Here is a 20,559-nt window from a genome sequence, read left to right as displayed (position 1 = left end):
TACGGCTATACTCTGATTTGCTGCTCTCAGCGTGTTGTGAAGAGACTTAGCTCACAACCTTAAGAGTCTTTATGTTCAAAGTGAAAGAGCTATTTGGTCTTGAATAGCTGTCTGTTCAAGAGATAGGCACTGCTGTCTTTTGGGGTTGGTCTGTGAATGCATCTGCATTTAGAGATGAGAATCCACTTTGTGCTTGCTTTGTCTAAACCAGTGCACTTGCATGAGTTCTTACATCTGGGTTTGCCTTGAAGGCTTAGAAATAGTCCCTCTTTCTATGGACTGCACACTGTACCTTTAAGTAGGTCTTGTTTCTTCCTTTCTACTTCTCTAGGATTTGGCATCTTAGAACTCCTGAGGCACAGGGTAAGGATAACATCATCATGAAACCAATTACTGTCACTTACTCAAGATAACCTAGTGTGTGAATTTTCTCACCATCTTGTAAATTTTCATGTAGATCACAAAAATACTGCTGCTAAAAATAGTTTTTAGAGTCAGGTAATGTGTTCATCCACACATAACAGCTTGTGCGAATGCTGTTTACAGTGAGATTGTAAGTTGACAGGTGTGCTACTGTGCTGTGGTTTTACTCTATACACTATAGCTGCACTAAAAAGAATGAAAGATGGTCGCAGGTGTGTTGACCTAGAAATGCTGTGGAGAGATTTCTCTGTCTCTGAGATCAAAACAAGCATTGACTCATCAGAGAGGTACAGCAGTGTCTGACATCTGCATCTGTAAAGAATGGTTTTGGGAGGAACAGTTCAGGACTTAAACCTGGCTGAAAGGCCAATGTAGCACCTGTTGTCCATCAAACAGCTCTGCTCACTATGTAGTTGCTAATCAGTAGAAAGTTTAATTCATCTGGAGGTTTTTATCAAGTGGAGGGTGAATTGTTCAAGAATTCTGCCTCTTTGCTAAATCACTTTATTTGCTGTAGTTGTTGCAGGTATTCTTTCATGTAAGAAAAGACAAAGCCATAACTAAGCTTTCTGTTGGTCTCTGGCATTAGAGAGCAAGCTGTAAGCATTCAGAGCAGCTATAGATGACAGGAGCATACCCTCAGGAGACTGAAGGATAAACAGTTTTAACTAGATGACTTGCATTGTTAATTGAAGTAGGAGATGACTTCTTATCCTTGACATTGATGACAGAGCTGTGTGGAGGACAAATGTGACTTTAAGTGGCTTTCATTTTCTTTTCTTTCTTTCCCTTCAAAGGCTATAGATGTACCTCTGATAAAAGATATGGAGAGCGTATCCATGGAATCAGATTGTTTTCCTGAATGTGTCTACATCAGAAAATATTGTAGACAAGCAATTCTATTTACAATAAAGTAGTTGGTGCTACATGCACTTCAAGTTTGAGTTTTTCTTTCACCTTATGTGCTGTTGTTTGTTCTTACAGACTGAATGCCCACCTGAGGCTGCAGTGTGCCGTGGGTGTTCTGGGAATGCATCTGCCAGCTCACTTGTGAGAAATTGTTTTGTGGTTTGATACTGCTTCATGACACAGGTCAAAGCATATGTGGAGGTAAATTCAAAGCTTACTTCAAAAGCATACACTTCTAATCTGAACTAGAACACTGCTGTAGATGGTTCTTTGGTCTTCTGCCTTCCATCTCGGTGTGCAGTTAATCCAGTAGAGGTGAGATCCTGCAAAATCTGTGTTCTTGGCATCAGGCATACCTAACAATACATGGTGTTGGAGTATATTGACCTGAGGTGGATCAGTTCCCTGCTGGTAGATGTATTGGGAAGACTTGTGGTTGGTTTTGTGGTATAGTCCTCAGGCTGGTTGCCACATCCTGCTTCCTGATAAATCCTTTATTCTCCTGTTGTGTTTGACCTGTTCTCTATTCTAGCCTGTTGGCTCTGAGCATCCTGGTGGAAAGCTGAGCCTGACTCAGGGCAGATTGGAGGAGGAGTCCTGTCATCCTTCTCAGGTAAGGGACTTTTCACAAAGTTGTGAGTGGCTGATGGCCTCCTCTTCCTTAGAAACACATAGCTGCTCTTAGTCCTCCTGCAGTATCTCTGGAACCTTTCATCCCAGCAGCATAATGCTTTTCCCTCCAGGTGATGAGCAAGTTCCACATTCATTTCTATTAAATTAAATGAGTTATGGGAGGAAAAGTATGGTCACAAAAGAGAAATCCTGCTGTTGTGGAAATGACCACAAATGGAGAGTATTTAGTTTCTCCTCAAACTGTCCATTTCATGCATAGAAACCACTTTCCGCTTCCTGCCAATGTTTGTTTCATAGCATTCAGGAATATTTTCCATCCAGTTAGTGGTTGAGCTCAAGAAGAAAGCTTGGCCTGACCACTGCTCACTTAAAAGGATGTATGATCTTGCCACTTAAACAGTCCTTGTGGCAGGAGGAGAAAACACAACTTTGAGATGAAGCTTTCTTTCTTATGAGACGCTGCTTAGAAGGCTTATGAAGTTCCAGGACCTAAGCTCTTCTCCGCAACCACATAGGCATTCAAATGCTAGGCTAATCCTGGGGCAAAGCCAGGAAGGGGTTTAGGGTTTGCCATGATCCTTCTGGAAGAATTTGGAGACCTCAGTGAACTGTCCTATGAATACTGTTGTCAGCTGTTGTTGTTTCAAGGATCAGTCTTAGAGCTGCTGCTGAAGCAAGACACAACTGGGACCCCTGTCAGCAGGAAGGATGTTGCAGCTCTGACTGTGATGCTGTCTGGTACCTGGGGATTTCTAAGGATTTCTGGTAGTCACAGGATAATCTCAGTGGAGGGAAAAGAAACCCTGTCACATAGTGAGAATCTCAGCCCTGACATCTGAAAGCTCAGGAAAATGTCTGTGCCAGGACTTAGTGTGGTGAAAAATGTTGGATTGATGAGTAAGTCGACATTCTTAGATATACAGCTATTAGAAACACAAACAAAACACCCCCCCAACAGAAAAAAAAACAACCCAGTCCATAACAACCAGTGAGGGTTGCCTGATTCTTGTTTTCCTTCTTTGCCTTTACTGTAATGATAGGAGATAGCTTTGAGTGGGTGACTGAAGGCTGTGTTTAGATAGCCTATTATCTCCCCTGTAGCTGCCCCCACCACTGAGCAGAGGTTTCTGTCCTCCAACAGAGCTGCCAAAGGCAATGTCCACAGCACAATTTATCAAGATCCTTTTCCTGCAGTTGGAACTAGTTATTGCCACTGAAGGAACAAGTCTAATTCTCTCCAGATTTGTAATGTCTGCTTGTGGCAAGCTTAATCCTACCAGGCAAGGGAGAAAGGAGGAGTAGCTTGTTCTCCTGGTTCACCACCTATGGGAGAAATGGCCTTTTCCTTGTTTCTTTACAGGCTGATATGGACTTTTTTTATTTTCAGTAATTTGCATATGAGCAATTCTTCCCTCCAGCCCCCAAAGCATTTACCCTTCTCATCTGCTAAATTGGTCATGGAAGAAGAATACTGATGTCTCCTCAGAATTAATCAGATTTGACCCACTGCAGCAGCCGAGTTTATTATATCTTGGTATTGCTATTTGACTTTGGTTTTCAATGAGTCTCTGCTTTGGGTTGCCACTGTTTGGCACTGAAACTCTTCAGGAAAGTGGTGGGATCACTCTTTGCAATTGTGCTGCTTGGCACGAGAATGGGAATAAATCATTAGTTAGTGTCCCCCAGGGCTCAGTGCTGGGTCCAGCCCTGTTCAATGTCTTCATCAATGACCTGGATGAAGGCATCGAGTGCACCCTTAGCAAGTTTGCAGACGACACTAAGCTGGGTGGAAGTGTTGATCTGCTGGAGGGTCGGGAGGCTCTGCAAAGGGATCTGAACAGGCTGGACCGCTGGGCAGAGTCCAATGGCATGAGGTTTAACAAGGCCAAATGCCGGGTCCTGCACTTGGGGCACAACAACCCTAAGCAGTGCTACAGACTAGGAGAAGTCTGGCTGGAAAGCTGCCTGGAGGAGAGGGACCTGGGGGTGTTGGTTGACAGCCGACTGAATATGAGCCAGCAGTGTGCCCAGGTGGCCAAGAAGGCCAATGGCATCTTGGCTTGGATCAGAAACGGCGTGACCAGCAGGTCCAGGGAGGTTCTTCTCCCTCTGTACTCGGCACTGGTGAGACCGCTCCTCGAATCCTGTGTTCAGTTCTGGGCCCCTCACCACAAGAAGGATGTTGAGGCTCTGGAGCGAGTCCAGAGAAGAGCAACAAAGCTGGTGAGGGGGCTGGAGAACAGGCCTTATGAGGAGCGGCTGAGAGAGCTGGGGGTGTTTAGCCTGGAGAAGAGGAGGCTGAGGGGAGACCTCATTGCTCTCTACAACTACCTGAAAGGAGGTTGTGGAGAGGAGGGAGCTGGGCTCTTCTCCCAAGTGACAGGGGACAGGACAAGAGGGAATGGCCTCAAGCTCTGCTGGGGAGGTTGAGGCTTGACATCAGAAAAAAATTTTTCAAGGAAAGGGTCATCAGGAACTGGCAGAGGTTGCCCAGGGAGGTGGTTGAGTGTCCATACCTGGAGGTGTTTATAAAGATGGGTGGATGAGGTGCTCAGGGGCATGGTTTAGTAGCTGATAGGAATGGTTGGACTCAATGATCCAAGAGGTCTTTTTCAACCTGGTGATTCTATGATTCTATGATTTTTTCCTTCTGCTTAGTGAGTGTGATGTGCAGTGCACAGAAATGTTGCCCTTCTCTCTCTTATTTTTCAGAAATTCTTTTTTAACATGTTTTTACACGCGTGTGAATTGTGTCCTTACACAGCTATTGATCTCCCTCTCTCAGCTTCTTCATAGAGCTGAACTACATTTTACTCTGTGGTACAGTCATTTTTTTTGGTTACATGCCTTGGGTTGTTTTTAAAACTTTATTAAAAAGGGGCATCTGTGACTACATTAGTTTTAGAAGCAGAATTGCAGGCTTTTCAGAAAATAAATACAGTTTGTAGGGAGTTGGGATCTGTCAAAACAACAAAAACCAGATGAAAACCAGGCATTTTGAAGCGTGCAAAGGAATGTGGTAATCCCAGAAAAATTTTTCTGGAGGTGGACATGAAGTCTAAGTCTCTCATGGCCTAGAACTGTGAAAAGCAGGAGAAGCTGTGTTCTCCAAGATGGAGTATCCTGGAACCTGAGGTGCAACAGTCCCATGCGTTTAACCCCCCCCTAGCTTCTAGACAAAAATGATACTAAAACTGGAGCTTGGAATTGCCGGAATTGCAGAATTAAATATTTAAGGTTGTCATAGTTTTTCAGAAATGAAGCAGTGAATATTTAGGAAAGTATCAAATATTTTAAGGCATAGAGGTTTAGTTTCAGAATCCAAGTGTCTCTTGGATTCAGAAGAAACTGTTCAGGTCAAGACAGTGCAGAAGGATGGGGGTGTGGGCCTCCCCTCACTCCCCCTACAGTTGGAGGACTTTAAAATCCCTGCTTTAAATTTGAAGCTATGAAGTCATGAATGTCATCTTCGTATAGAGTCGTAGGATGATTTGGGTTGGAAAGGACCTTGAAGGGATCACCTACATCCACCCCACTGCTCTGGACAGGGACTCCTTCCACTGAATCAGGTTCCTCAAAGTCTCATCCAACCTGGCCTTGAACACCTTCAGGAGTGGGGCATTCACGACGTCTGCAGTCAACCTGTTCCAGCATCTCAGTGCTGTCACAGTAAATATTTTCTTCCTAATATCTAATATAAATCTCCCCTCTTTCAGCTTAAAACCATTACTCCTCATCCTATCACTACACTCCCTGATAAAGAGTCCCTCCCCAGCTTTCCTGTAGCCCTCCTTGAAGTACTGGCAGGCTGCTATAAGGTGTCCCCAGAGCCTTCTCTTCTGTAGGCTAAACAAGTCCAACTCTCTCAGCCTGTCAGCTGACAGCGTATAGGTTAAGCCCTAAAGGTTGTGCTCACTGTGGGATGTGCCAGTGGAAGCCTTCAGCAGCGTATGTTTTGTGAACTCTGTCTACAGAAAAGTTGCTGCTTCTTATCCCTGGTGACAGACCTAAAAATGGCACTTGCTTAGGGGAGAGGGCTGAGCAGCTCTGGAAAATCTTACGAAGCTGTCCTCCTACAGAACTGCAAGTGGGTATCCAAGCAGTAGACAAAGCTCTTTACCACTTCTCTGGGTCCTATTCCTTAGTGTTCATGGAGTTGTTGAGGCTGTAGAGGAAGGGGTGCTGCTTGCTGAAGCCTGTAGAAGCAGCAAAATAAGCTGCTTGGGCAGAAATGAAGAGGAGCAAGCTGATGCTTGCATCTGGAAGAAAAGGGAATTTGTTCTGCAAGAGGGGAGAAAGCTGCTGAGATCTCACTGGGAAGTAATATTCCCTCTTTTGAAGATGCTGACCACTCTAAGTGGGAATATGTTGAAGCCCTTGTCCTCCTGCTACCTTGCTTGATATAATTCATAAGTTTCTTTCACCAGACAAGGTACTTTACTTACTTACAGCTTTTCACAACACTTAGGTGTTTCTCAGCTTTTTCTCTCCCATGCATGTGCTGTACTTAACTCTCTGCAAAACATGTTTTTCAGGAGTTACCTGTGTTGATGTGCTTTCTCAATGCTTTCAGACCTTTCAGCCTGAAAGTTAGATAATTATGCTGCCTGAAATTTAGATAAACACTAAAGTGGAGCATTAAAGTGTGACTTTTCAGAGCATTAGTATCATGCTGGAGCAGTGCTGACAGCAGAGTTCTGGGCTTAGGCATTTAGAAAAGCATGGAGAAAGTGGATGTTTTAGAGGCTTATGCACAAAGAGCTTCTCCAGGTTTCCAGAAAGCCTGAGACCTGAGTTTGCTTCTGCAGTTGAGGAGTGAACACCACAGACCCTGAGTAGAGGGTATTGATCTCTCAGCCCTTCTAGGGAAGGAGAAAAATGCTCCGTGTGGCTCTGAAAATGCAAAATCATGTATTGGGGACCTCATTATAATACGGAGTTCTCTGCCCTGTGCCACAAGGTTTTGTTGTGATCTGGGTGTCGATCACTGGCTGCTTAATCTACTGTCATAATTTCCAATTCCTTTATTTGGCAAGAGGGCTGGCAGCCTCCCTGTCCTTTATTATCACAGCAAAAATGATTCAGTGCTTTAAGAAGGGGAGAAATACGTGAGGAAATGAAGCTTATGTTGCCTCTTGGACTTCTCAATGTAATCTTTTCTTTGGGCCTGGTGAACCAGGGATATATTTATTTTCTGAAACTGATTTTCCCCATCACTGTTTCAAGGACAAATACTTTTAGAACAGGTACATGCCAAGACATTAACTTACTCTAGAAGTCCTCGTATGTTCCTAATAGCCCCTTGAAGATGTAAAATTTTAATGTTCTCAGAAATGCATTGGTCCCAGAGAAGGGAAATGTACCCAGTCTCCATTAGATGCTGTTCCCAGGAGTCTCCTGATCTGAAGAGCTGCACTCAGCTGTACCTGTTCTTCCTCTGCTCTTTTGTTTTTCAATACTGAGGGCTCAAATCTCTCTGGCCTGCCTATCAAGAGAGGCTTAGGGAAGGGAAAACCTCAGAGTCGGGTATACTGTGAAGTTATTTAATCATTCGGTGTTATCAAAACTTTCAGTGCTAAGATGACAGCGTATCTTGATTCTCTATAATCTGTATCAAGAGCTTTGTGGAAGAACTCGTGCATAATGTATGAAGTATTTGTCTCGGTCGTTTGAGTAAGACTGAGCTATGTTTTGCATACAAGACAATGTTAAACACTGAAAACACTGTAATTTTCTTGAAATTATGGCACTTATAGAGCAGAAAGGCTTTTTCTGAGGATTTAGGGAAAAACCAAGGATGGGACAGATGATGTTTTTGGTGCTGCTCTGACTAGTATGGTGGTTTACATGCTACTTAGTTCTCTGTAGTTAAAACCCACTGAGATTCTGAGCTTGTAAGGGTCAGGAGAGTTATTCATTCTACCAGCCTTTTTCTCCTTGTGCTGGAACAGGAAGCTTCATTTCTTTTCCATCATTTATAACAATCTGTTGGATTCTATTAAAAATAACGCCTTTCTGTCAGAGTTCTTGTAGTGACAATTTTCTACGGTGCTACTGTTTCTATAGGAGAGAAGATGTTTTTGCTTTGGTGCTGGCCCTCCTCCTGGTTGCCTGTCCATTATTCCCTTCTTCCCTGTGGCAGTGCCTGGCTCCTACCTCACTGCAGCTACCAGCATCCTCTGCTAGGGGACCAGGAGGACTTTACCTACAGGTAGACAGCAGTAGGCTGCTTTTTCCTTCCTATGCTCTGAGGTACCTTCTGATTATCAAAGTTTAAAGATTATTTGGCTTTTTAAGGATTCCTATAGTGTGACTTCCAGGCAATGAAGTTTGGCAGAAAGATAATGTCACCATGCAGTCCTGAGGATGGTAAGGAGTCAGGTGGATGCTGTGCATCCCACCTTCCATACTTCTTGAAGCATGACTCCTGTCCCTGCTTGTCTGTCCTTCCCACAAGCCGCCTTTGTGGCCCAGGAGAGGTTGTTCCAGAGGGGTTCAAGTGCTGCAAGAAGTGCCTGGGAGAACAAGGTTCCCATTTTCTCCTGAGGCTGGGTACAGTTTGATGCTGTAACTCCCTCCGGCAATTATGAAAATTCTGGCCCGGGTAATTTCCTCTTAACAGCCCCTTTCCAAGCACACTGGCATGCAGTTTAGAGGGTTTTTGTTTCCCTTCCAGATAGATGCCAAACCACAAGTATGGGCACTCTGAAAAAAACAGAAACATCAAGCTAATCCCCAACCGTGAGATTAAAATAAAACTCTGGTTTTTTTTGGTCTGTCATCCAAATGCCGGTGTAGCTGTTTGCCTTGCCAGCTTTCCCCGTAATGTTGAGTAATGTGTTTTTTGGTTCTCCCGCTTATCTTCCCAAAGCCCACTGGCATTTCCAGTCTCTCCTTTGAAAGGAAGGGCTCAATAACCCACACTGTGTCCTTACCCCTACCCTGGCACCTCATCTGTCCACCCAGATCTTGCAGGCTGTCTGTCCTTTCCATCACAACCCTCTCTCCTCCAGCTCTTGATGCAATATGTCACATGAAGGAACATATCTATGAGATAACCTAGTGTATATTATGCTCTGTTTTGTGTTGAACACACACTTTTCTTTTCCCTCTCATTTTCAGGGATGTCACGTTAGCTCCCACATTCAAGCCATTCCTTATTCCCCATCATGGATGATTTTATAAATGTGTTTCCAGTGGCATTGTTCTTTTTCAGAGCTCTTTTACAGGAAGTTAAAGCTTCTTAGCATCAGAGACGCAGCTGCTCTCTCCTGGTGTGTATCCCAAAATAACCAGGATACAGTCAACATGCTCAAAAATAAGGATGTTTGCTGTCTTCAAGTGCTTGTTCATAATTTTTGGTCTGCTAAATTTGTTTTCTTCACACTTTGACTTGATGATTTGTCACTAAGTATGAAATAGGTGCCTGTGTTACCAAAAGCACATGCTTCAAATTCAGGTTTAGAAAGTCCAACTCTGATGCCTGTGTTTGAAAATGGGACTTTTCAAAAAATTTAGATTTCTCCGTACTTGAAACCTTCCTTGCTCTTGGATATTGCTCATCCACAGCTCTGCTTACAGCCTCATGTGGCAAGTGGGCTGTGCCTGTTTTGAAGGAAGTAGATAAACACACTGTCCTCTTTTTACCGAACTCTGGCTCCAGTGCCTTTTGGCAGCTTTTTAAAGCCTGATTATTTTTTCTGTCTTTTTTTTTTTTTCCTACACCCACCATCACCACCCCTCCCCCTCTACCGTGTGCTATTTTATCTTGTGGAGGCAAGGTACTTCGGAGCAGCTGTAGCTGTGGTGATCTCTATATAAGGCCACACTTGGCTCAGTTGTTCAGAGGTCTGGTGGCCTTAGTGTAGCAGCAGCAAAGACCAGAGATCAATGTCTGGGCTCACGTATTTAATTAGATGTCATTTCCTCGCACAACTGGTGAGCAAACCGACACGGGAGGGTGCCCTCCTGGACCTGCTATGGGGCTGGATGGGATCCACCCAAAGGTATTAAAGGAGCTGGCAGATGTGCTGGCCCAAGCCCTTTCCATCATCTTCCAACAGTCCTGGAAGACTGGGGAAGTCCCACTGGACTGGAGGCTGATGTCGTGCCCATCTACAAGAAGGGTCGCAGGGAGGACCCAGGGAACTACAGGCCTGTCAGTCTGACCTCAGTGCCAGGGAAAGTCATGGAGCAGGTGATCTTGGGTGCTATCATGAAGCACATGCAAGAGAACCAGGTGATCAGGCCCAGTCAACATGGGTTCACAAAAGGCAGGTCTTGCCAGACTAACCTGATCGCTTTCTATGACAAAGTGACTCGGCTGCTGGATGAGGGAAAGGCTGTGGATGTATCTTCCTGGACTTCAGTAAAGCCTTTGACACAGTTTCTCACAGCATTCTGCTTGGAAACTGTCAGCCTCTGGCCTGGACAGGCGCACACTCTCCTGGGTGGAAAACTGGTTGGATGGCCGGGCCCAGAGAGTGGTGGGAAATGGAGTTAAATCCAGCTGGAGGCCAGTGACAAGTGGGGTTCCCCAGGGCTCAGTGCTCTGGCCTCAGCACTGGTGAGACCGCTCCTCGAATCCTGTGTTCAGTTCTGGGCCCCTCACCACAAGAAGGATGTTGAGGCTCTGGAGCGAGTCCAGAGAAGAGCAACGAAGCTGGTGAAGGGTCTGGAGAACAGGCCTTATGAGGAATGGCTGAGAGAGCTGGGGTTGTTTAGCCTGGAGAAGAGGAGGCTGAGGGGAGACCTCCTTGCTCTCTACAACTACCTGAAAGGAGGTTGTGGAGAGGAGGGAGGTGGCCTCTTCTCCCAAGTGGCAGGGGACAGGACAAGAGGGAATGGCCTCAAGCTGCACAAGGGGAGGTTCAGGCTGAACTTTAGGAAAAAACTTTTTCACGGAAAGGGTCATTGGGCACTGGAACAGGCTGCCCAGGGAGGTGGTTGAGTCACCTTCCCTGGAGGGATTCAAGGGACAGGTGGACGAGGTGCTAAGGGACATGGTTTAGTGTTTGATAGGAATGGTTGGACTCGATGGTCCTGTGGGTCTTTTCCAACCTGGTGATTCTATGATTCTTCTCCCTATTAAATTAGGGGAAGACTTGCTAGAGGGAAATCTTCCTTGAGTAGCTCTACCATTTAACATTTGGGTTATGGAAAATATGTCTCCTTGTCACATCAGACCCCTGGTACAGCGCGGTGGCTGGAGTGTGGCTGCAGCAGGCAGCAAGCCTCCAGATTTCATTTGGGATGAGCAATTCCTGTGAGTGTGCTGCTAATGGCCTGCCACTTCCCACTGCAGAAAATTAAGCACAAAAGGTTGAAGGAGAGTGACATTGCTTTCAAGACATGCCGCAGCGCATTTGTGTGCAGACTGTGAGGCTCGCTGCTTCTCTTCGTGGGGAGCCCCATCAGCTTTTTATACTCATCCTCTTTTTATCTGCTCTAAATAGCCAACATCATCTAAAAGTCTCTTGATTGCATGAGACAATGCTTATGGTGAGATAGGAGTTTCAGAAAGTTAGAGAAACCCAGTGCTGCTGGGGCAGAGAGGTGGTAACGTGTACTTTATGGGAATGTTAGTATGAGTTATCCCCTGAAATCCCCCAGACTTCGACTGGAGAATAAATCTCAGCAGAGATGTTGACTCTAAACACTGCAAGGGTGGGGGAGGGCATGCCAGATTGAACTCAGGAAAACTAATTTTCCATTGGTTGGATAATCCCTTCAAAATCTGTTTTCTGAGCATCAGTGCAAGATCCTATCTCTCTATTAATGCCTGCGTAGTGTCTGTTCAAGCAGAATGAGTATCAGCAGACAAGTAGCCATGACAAATGCAAAGGCTGTTTCTGTACCCGTTCAGCAGTCAATAGCTGCAAAGCTGAACCATTTGAATCTGTGCCACTGCTCAGCACTCGGATTTATTCTAGAAAATTTATGCTGGAGCTTGAGAAATACAGGAATATCAACCCAGGCCATCAGACAAGTTGCTCAGTTTGCAATATTCACAGCCCATTAAGTCCAATTAAAAAAATCTACTATCACCAAACTGGAATGACAAAGCTCTGCAATACACATCTGGTTTTTTTCAGTATGGTAAGTACAGCTGTATTCAGTATGACTGCAAGATTGCAAGCCTCTCTGCTGAAAGTATAGATGAATTTATTCAAAACACAGTATACTTTGCCTCACCTTTTTCAGATCTCAGCAGGGAATGGTAAGAAATTCTCTGCATTATATTTTTGGTCTTATTACAGCTGGGTTTGATCCAGATCACTGGCTTAGGCTGATGCAGAGAAGATGATGATGATGATGTAGCATCTAGTTTGTTGAAAAAGGAGAATATAGATTTTCATTTTTTTTTTAAATCTGTGGGGGATGAGGCATGGGTACGACATAACTTTTTGAAGGCTTTTAACTGAAAAGAACACTTTTGATGCCTAACAGAGCGGAGGGAGGGGGAGTATTTAGTCACCTCCACAGACATCTGAGTTGGAGTCTACTGTCAATAATGGCTATGTAAATTTTGTACTATTAGTAAAGTCAAGATACGTATTTGCTGTTATTTTACTTAAAGTACTTACGCACGCAATTTTTTTCCACTTTACACTTGAAGCAGAAAGCAGGAGAACATTTTTGCCCTTATGTCTCTCAGCTGAAAACAGGCATTTTAAAGCAAATTAGACACATGAGAGGGAACTAATGTGGTTTTTTGTCATTCTGAGCCTGTGTACAGTGGGGTTTCTGTCTTTGATGGACTGGTGAAGGGAATAAAAAGATTAATTGCTTGTCACCGTATAATCTGTCAATATGTAATTTGTCAACATGTAATCTGAGGCAGCCTCTGAAGAAATAAGTACGTGCTCTGTGGTTGCATTCATAATGAATGCAATGAAATGCAGATACCTCATAGAAAGCCAGCACAATCTAGCTATAAGACTAAGCTAATTGAAAAGATCTCTCTAATTTCAGGATGAAATTCTTGTGAGCTGGTAGGGGCTCTACATCAAAAAAAAAAAAAAAATCACAATACTGTTGCAGAAAGAAAAGAGCCCTGAGGCTCCCAATATTGAATCTTGACTTTGTTTAGTGCACTGGTGTTTAAGCATCTGTCCCCAAAACATTGTATGTTTTACCAGTAAGTAAAATCAGATAAGCAGTTAAGGATGACACTAATGGTCTAGAAAAGATACAAGATATTAGGTAGGCAGATAGCACCAAGAGTAATGGGGAAAAAAAGCCCCCAGAATTTCTTACACGCTCTTTGCTTCCACATTACATGTGAAAAGTGGCAGGAGTTTATATACTGTTAGTCAGCCGGTGTGGCCATCTCAAACATAACCTATCATACAGGAAATTTTAATATAAGGGTGCACACATCCATGATGGGATTTACATTCTGCTCTCCATAACCCCCAAGCCAGAGAAGAAAAGTGTGCTGTAATCGAGAAAGAGTCAGTCCATGAAAATTAAAGTTCTCCTTCAAAGACAGTAAGTTCCTGGGGTCTGCTGAGCATGCTTTTTCCTCAGCAATTAATTTTTTTTTATGAGCTCTAAACATAGTTCCCAAACAATAAAGCTGTAAATAATTTAAATGCAGGATAAAATAATGACAGCTGATCAAAACTGGCATTGCCACAATCTCTCTCTCCTCTCTTGCCCTACGCTCATGGTCCCTTCTTTGCACCAAGCTGAGTGTTTTTCTAATGTAGCAGTCAGCCAAATTGGTAAAAATAGACTCCCAAACTGCTGACCAAACATTTCTATCTCCTGTGTTGAATCAGGTCTAGTGCTCATGTAGTATATGATATGTTGATTCAGCATTCAAAGCCAATGAAATAAAACAATCTTTTTGTATTTTTCATACTGGTTTGGTTTCCCATGAGATCAGCAAGCTTGATCTTAACCCTGCTGTTGTGTCTAGTTCTTGGGGAAGAGAAGATGGAAAAGAGTATTTTTTTCAGCAGAAGCCAGCAACTAGAGAGGTTTAGGCTGAAAAGTGGCTTAGATTGGCTAAAAGTGACCTGAAGCGCTCTGAGAGGCAATCCAGCGCATGCTGGGCCACAGCAGCACTGGCAAAGCAGGAGAGAATTGCTGTGCTAGGGAGCTTCAGGGCTATACCCTCCCTCTGCTGATCACAAGGGGCATTGGGTTTGGTTTCTGACTTGGTGGTATAAGCCTAACTTAACTGGCTGTCTACTGGTTTAAGCTTAAACTGCAAGTATAGCCTAAAAGCATGTAATGGATGAAAACTGGATTGAATGGTACTTGCCCCGTGAAATTGGGATTGAAGTGGTTCAGAGAGTAGATAGAGCTGCTAATGATGGCTGGATTGGTTTCTCGTTGAATTGGCTTGCTTGAACTGACTGTCATGTCCCTGCATGAGCATTAGGCTTAAACTGTGATGGCATTTCATATCTAGAGTGAGCTGAGAAGCAGGTTACATCTGTCCAGGTGGGAAATCTTAGTGACTGCAGCTACAATCAGCCTAGACAGGAAAGAAAAGTGGGGACAGGAGGTGGAGAACACACAAGTCTCTGCTCTCGGACCTGCACTATGCACTCTATGCCGAAAAGAACTGATAGAAAAGATCTGAGGTACTGTTATACCCTCTGTTTTCAGTACTTGGCTTTGCTGGTTCAGAGCTATGAGCTGTATGAAGGGCTACCTGGCACGTCTTTGAGGGATTATTCTGAGGCATGTCAATATAGTCCTAAATGACACTAGTTCAAATCAACTTTTAGAAAGGCAAAGGTTTTTCTACTCACTGGTCTCATCTTGGAAATCACAGTTCAGCACAGTTCTGCAATTCCCAGCTGCCAAATTAAGTGCCCGGTGTCAAGTAAGGTGTTACTTATTGCAGACTGCAGATATTGTATGTACATCCCCAGGGGAAATCACGGCTTGGAAATGTGCAAAAACTCTACTGGCCCATTTCCTCTGGATCTGACTCTGATTTTTACATATTTTCATTGTGTCTCTGCTGTGGTTCATACAAGATGCAATATTCTTGTCCTGAAATGTAATATTGTTGAGTTATCAGCTGCTGCAGTTTCATGGGAGTAAAGCATGAAATTGATTTGTTAATATTTTAGTTCCTCTCCTACAATGTGTGTTTGGAAATACAATTAATTGCTACAATTGGTCTTTAAATATTATAGTAATACAGGAGCTAGGTGTAAATATTTGAACTTGTGCATCTAAGGCTAATTTACTAAATGCCTGGTATGCAAATGCTTGCTGTACTGATTGGTTCCAGGGGGACTGGTTAGGCAGTAAGTGTTTCTGAAACTCACAGCCGTATTTACTGTCTTTAACTAAATAAGACATTTAAAGGCCACACTAAAAACATGATAGGATTTGAAAGCTTTTCTAACTATATCAACAAAAGCATGGGAAGCAGAGAAGTAAAGGTGAAGCAATATTCTTGGCTAGGGAATTATTGGATGATACTGAGCCTGCCTCAAGCAGTTTATTACAATCATGAGCCCTTTATTAAGTGTAATTTACCCCAGCGTAGAAGGCTTCTTTAAAAGCCTTTACTCCATATAGGACTTACCAGGTCTCTGTGAAGGGCAGGAACTTGGCATAACTGCTGAGGTTCTGCCGTGGACATAAATCCTTGATGAAAATCCCAGTTATAATGTTCAGCCACTGGATGTCCTCATTTTCAAAGGTCTGCAAAGGTTGATCCGCTGGAAAGCCACATGTTGTTGCCTGTTTTCAGAGCATTACATAAAAAATACTTCATGTGTATTGGGTATTGCCAAACTCCAAGCTTACCACCCAGAAAGCAATGGAATCGGATTCACTTCTCAAGGTAATTAAACTCCTGCTGAGGCAGAACAGGTATTTAATCTGCTCCTTTCCCCATCTTTCTTTCTTTTTGATGACTGAGCTGCTAGTTATGTAAAAGCTTGCTCTACAGGACTCTTGGATTCCTAAACACTGTGAAGTTCACTACATTTCTTTCTTTTTCCAGTGCTGTTTTCATTTGAGTCCATTGTCATTTTAACTGCAAATTCTGACTACAGCTTGTTTTTTCCAAGTTCCTATGAATTTCCAAGAGTGCATCCCTCTGCTCGCAGGAGCCCTGATCTGATCCCACAAAGACATTGTCAATGACAGGTAACTGCATCATGTACATAGCGGGGACCACTCTGCTACAGCTGCCCAGAGAACTGGGCCTCCCTTTTTCTGAGAAAGCCTGCTTTCTCCTGCAGCCCATGAGCTGTCACCACCTGCCTTTTCTTCACTGCAAACTCCCCTACCAGCACCTGTACGGAGGATGTTTCTCAGCCTGAGCTTCCCCTGCAGCTAAAGCTCTCATCCAGCCTCCTCGTTCTTTTCTTGCAACTCTAATAACATTATCTTCCTTGCCAAACATTCCTGTCTTCTGATTATGATTTGACATTGTTTGTCAAACACTTTCCGACAACTTATAAAAATCTGAGCTGGCAGAAAGATTGGCAAAGGGCTGCCCATAGCCACACACGTATTTCATGTTTGTTCATGAAATGTAGAAAACTTGTTAGTGAATATCTGCATTGTTGGTTCTCTTTGGTCTGAAGTTTCAAGAAAAAAAAAATCTGCATCTCTTAGCTTTCTGCCTTTTAATTTCTGTAATTTAAGCTGCTGTTAAATCACGTTCTTTTTCCGATAAGAAGCAGTTTATACTCTGTAAATGCTTACTTGAAATCGTGACAGCAGGTTTTGCCAGGGGAAAAACTCACTTAGACTTAGAATCATATAGGCTGGAAAGGACCTTTAATATCATTGAGTCCAACAGTTAACCTCACTGCCAAGTCCACCACTAAACCATGTCTCTAAGCACCTCCAGGGACGGTGACTCAACCACTTCTCTGGGCAGCCTGTTCCAATGCTTGACAACCCTTTCCACGAAGGATTTTTTTTCCTAATATCCAGTGTAAATGTCCTCTGGTGCAGCTTGAGGCCATTTCCTCTCATCCTATCACTTGTTACTTGGGAGAAGAGACCAACACTACCTCACTACAATCTCCTTTCAGGTAGTTGTAGTGAGCAACAAGGTCTTCCCTCAGCCTCCTCTTCTCCAGACTAAACCACTTCAATTCCCTCAGACGCTTCTTATAAGACTTGTGCTCTAGACCCTTTACCAGCTTCATTGCTCTTCTCTGGACTCACTCCAGGAGCTCAATGTCTTTCTTGTACTGAGGGGCCCAAAACTGAACACAGTGTTTGGGGTGTCGTCTCACCAGCACTGAGTTCAGGGGGACAATTGCTTCTGTCATCCTGCTGGCCACACCATTTCTCATGCAAGCCAAGATGCTACTGGCCTTCTTGGCCACTTGGATACACTGCTGGCTCATGTTCAGCTGGCTGTTGACCAACACCCCTAGAACTTTTTCCACCAGGTATCTTTCCAGCCACTCTTCCCCAAGCCTGTAAGTGCTGCAATGCTTCTTTCCCTCATAAAATGAAACTCACCTTCTGGTATAAATAGGCATACTTACACTAGATATGTACACTTCATGCATCAGCATGATAGTATCTCACACTGGTGTGTGAGACATATCTCCAGCAGGAATCAGCCTCTGCAGCTGCTGAAGTCTCCTAAGGTCACTAGCACCAGGTATGCATTTATTTATGTAGTTGCTAATGTGTCTTTTCAGTGGTTCAGCATTGGATGAGTGCTTCAGAAAAAGAGATGAACATTCTGCCTTTCCACATGCAGCTTTGCAGGACTAATAGATCCTCAGGGAAACTCTCTCCCCCCTTATGCATCCCGTCATGCCCACTGTGGAAAGGGAGGCATGCCCAGGGCTGCCCCAGGTAGGCAGAATCCTGAGGTGCTCCTGACAGGACTCTTAGTCCTGAGATTTGCTGCCAGCTCAGTAACTGTGCCAGTTTCTGGATTCTGATAAAAACCTAACATTCAGCTGAAAATTTGGCTTCTGAGCTGCTTAGGAATGAGTGACAGCCTGCGGTGGGTTCAGACATCACCCTCTTGGAAGACGAGGCTTATTGATCTTCTTCTGTCTTTCTCAGGGGCAGCCTGAAGCCCCCTGTGATTTTGAGGGGAATCTACCTACGCTTTCTTCTTGCAGCTTTTGGTGAGTTCTTTGGGAAACGTGGGACACTGCTTTTAGTCATTGCAAAACTGGGTTTGGAGCACTGAAAAGAGACTAAAGGTTTTGCAAGCAGCAAACCCTAATTTTACAGTAAACCTGGAGGATTTTTCTTCCTCAATACAAAAACCCTGATGCAGCTCAAATTAAAATCGATAATTGATCCTTGTCCATTTACAGATATGTCTACATTCATGTAGACTGTGAAACCTTATCCTTGTCCCCATATTTTCCTTTTAAGCACCTTGTTCTCAGGCTGCCTGCAAATCTATCTGCTCAACAAATGGGCAGTGCTTGGTCCCTTGCAGGAATGAGTTGGGGCCTTTTTTTTTTTTTAATGCTAGATGACAAGAAGAGGACTGACAAAACAGATGGAAGCTACTGGACTGTTACACAGCTTGTTAGAAAAGCACAGAACCCTTTAAAGCTCAGGGAACAGCCAGTATTTACCTCTTGAGAAATGGGAGCAGTCCCCAAAGTATGTAGCTTGCATGGAAAACAAATCTGCCTCCAGATAACCAGCATGGATGCAGCCTGTAGGGCTGAACTAAACTATTATTATTATTATTATTGTTTTCTGAGATGCTATTATATGGGATGAGGCTGAGCAAATGTATTGTGACTCTCCCCTCTTCAGTGCTCCATGTCTCAGATCACTGACTGTGCAGCTACACCAGACTATGGGTCACACACTTTTATTCCCTGTATAGAAAAGAAATCCTGCTATATTAATAACAGATCTCCAAGGAATTTCATTTTTTGCTTCAGCTGGTTAATGAACCAGTGTCTTGCTCTGGCTGGGAGCTCCTTGCAAGGGCTCCTCTGCTCCAGCACTGTCCTGGTGAGATGTCTCTGCAGCAGCAGGTATCCCATGAGCATGTCTCAGCTGCAGGATCCTGCTGGCACTCTGCTGCAGGGAAGAGCCCTGGGATGAGCTCCAGGACATCATCCACTACTGGAAACCTGGTTCTGGGGGGAGCAGCCCCCACTGCCACCAGCAGACCCAAGTAGCCCCCTTTCTGGGGAAGCAATTGCTGGCATCCACCTTGGGGCCCAGCTCTTGAGGGCACTTTGAGCTGTGTGGCTCTGACAACAACCAGTCACCACTTCTACCCCCTCCTTTTCAGTGCTCTCCTGCTGCTGCCCCCCACGATCCCTGATCTCCTGTCCCTTGTGTCCCCTTCATGTCGCAGCCCTCGGTGGAGGCAGCCCCCTTCTCTCTCTTGCCACTCTCAGGGGCAGCCCAGGCAGCATGACGCAGAGCTGACCAAGTCTAGAGGATTTAGGGGATTTTTAGCTGCTAATATTAGGCTTGTTCAGTGCATACGCTGCTGAGCCTATGTGAACTGATTTTGATTATTTTTCAGAGGAATCTTGGACAAGTTTCCTAGCCGTGGCAGCAAAATGCACAGTGGTGACAAGAGGCTGAGCTCTCTGCTACGTGATCCCTTCTGCTAAAAGGACTGTTTTGGTTTGGTTTGTTTTTTTCCAAATCAAATGATCATGGTAGCAAAATTACTGTGCATCTTTTCAAGGTATAGCATAATGTATTTTCTGGTAAGTGGGTTCTCAGAACCAGCTGATCATTTTAGCTGAAAACTTCTTTAAAATACCTGACTCTGAGTCAGACTCAGAAGGTAGAAAACATCCTGGCAGTTGGAGTCTGGGGGAAGTTGCAAGCAAGTAGAAACTAGATCTTACAAAAGGAAGTACGGGGCCAGCTAAATGGAGATTATCAGCTCTTCCAATCTCTCCTGATGACAGAAGGAGAAAAGGTGCCCTTCTGCCTCCTAGGGAGTTTTCCAAATATAAAGAAAGGGGCTTTGTTTTCAGTAGGGGGTAGAGGGTGGATTTCAGCTGAGGAAGGTTGACAGAGAAGCAGACAAAGATAGGAAACCTGCAGCAGCTGGGTGTTGTGTGCTAGGGGAGAAGTTATCCAATTGGTGTTAACAGTCTATCTCCAGGAGCTAGAAAGGCCAAATGCTTTTATTTTTGGCTTCATTTATATCTATTGTGTCCTCTCACCTTCTCTCTCTTTAAGTCTTGATATTAATACAGATTATAGCACAGAGCTTCCCACCATCCAGAAAATAAATGTCATGATCTCATGTGAGTCCTGTAGGAAATGGACATGGAGGAAGAGGGAAACAAAAGAATTGAGGGAAAATCTGCATCATCCAGTGTGATCTGCATTAGGCCCCACATCGGTATCCTGGGATCAGATTTCTGGTGAGATTTCATTGGAAAGCAGCTTGTCCTTCCTGCTGGGAACAGACTATTTGCCACAGGACGAGTGTGGCTGTGTAGGGAAACTGGGTGAAAGCGATATCAAGAAAGGGGGTCCTGGGCAGGCTCTATTTCTGTAGGGAAGCCCATGTCCCAGCAGCATTTCCATCCAGGGACAAACCCATCTGCATGGCTCCTAATCCTGAAAGCACTGACGTGTTTGCATCATAGCATCATAGAATAGTTCAGGTTGGAAGGG

General features: G+C 44.3%; 1 protein-coding gene across 1 annotated transcript in view; it reads right to left on the bottom strand.

Annotated features, from left to right (window-relative positions):
• The window catches only part of KLHL31 (kelch like family member 31), a 243,792-nt gene that overhangs the window by 39,940 nt on the left and 183,293 nt on the right, over positions 1-20,559 (bottom strand). The gene's annotated exons all lie outside the window — the stretch shown is intronic.

The sequence above is a fragment of the Phaenicophaeus curvirostris genome, chromosome 2 (assembly GCF_032191515.1).
Source record: "Phaenicophaeus curvirostris isolate KB17595 chromosome 2, BPBGC_Pcur_1.0, whole genome shotgun sequence".
NCBI classification, from domain to species: domain Eukaryota; kingdom Metazoa; phylum Chordata; class Aves; order Cuculiformes; family Cuculidae; genus Phaenicophaeus; species Phaenicophaeus curvirostris.
This window is presented reverse-complemented; position numbering and strand designations above follow the sequence as displayed.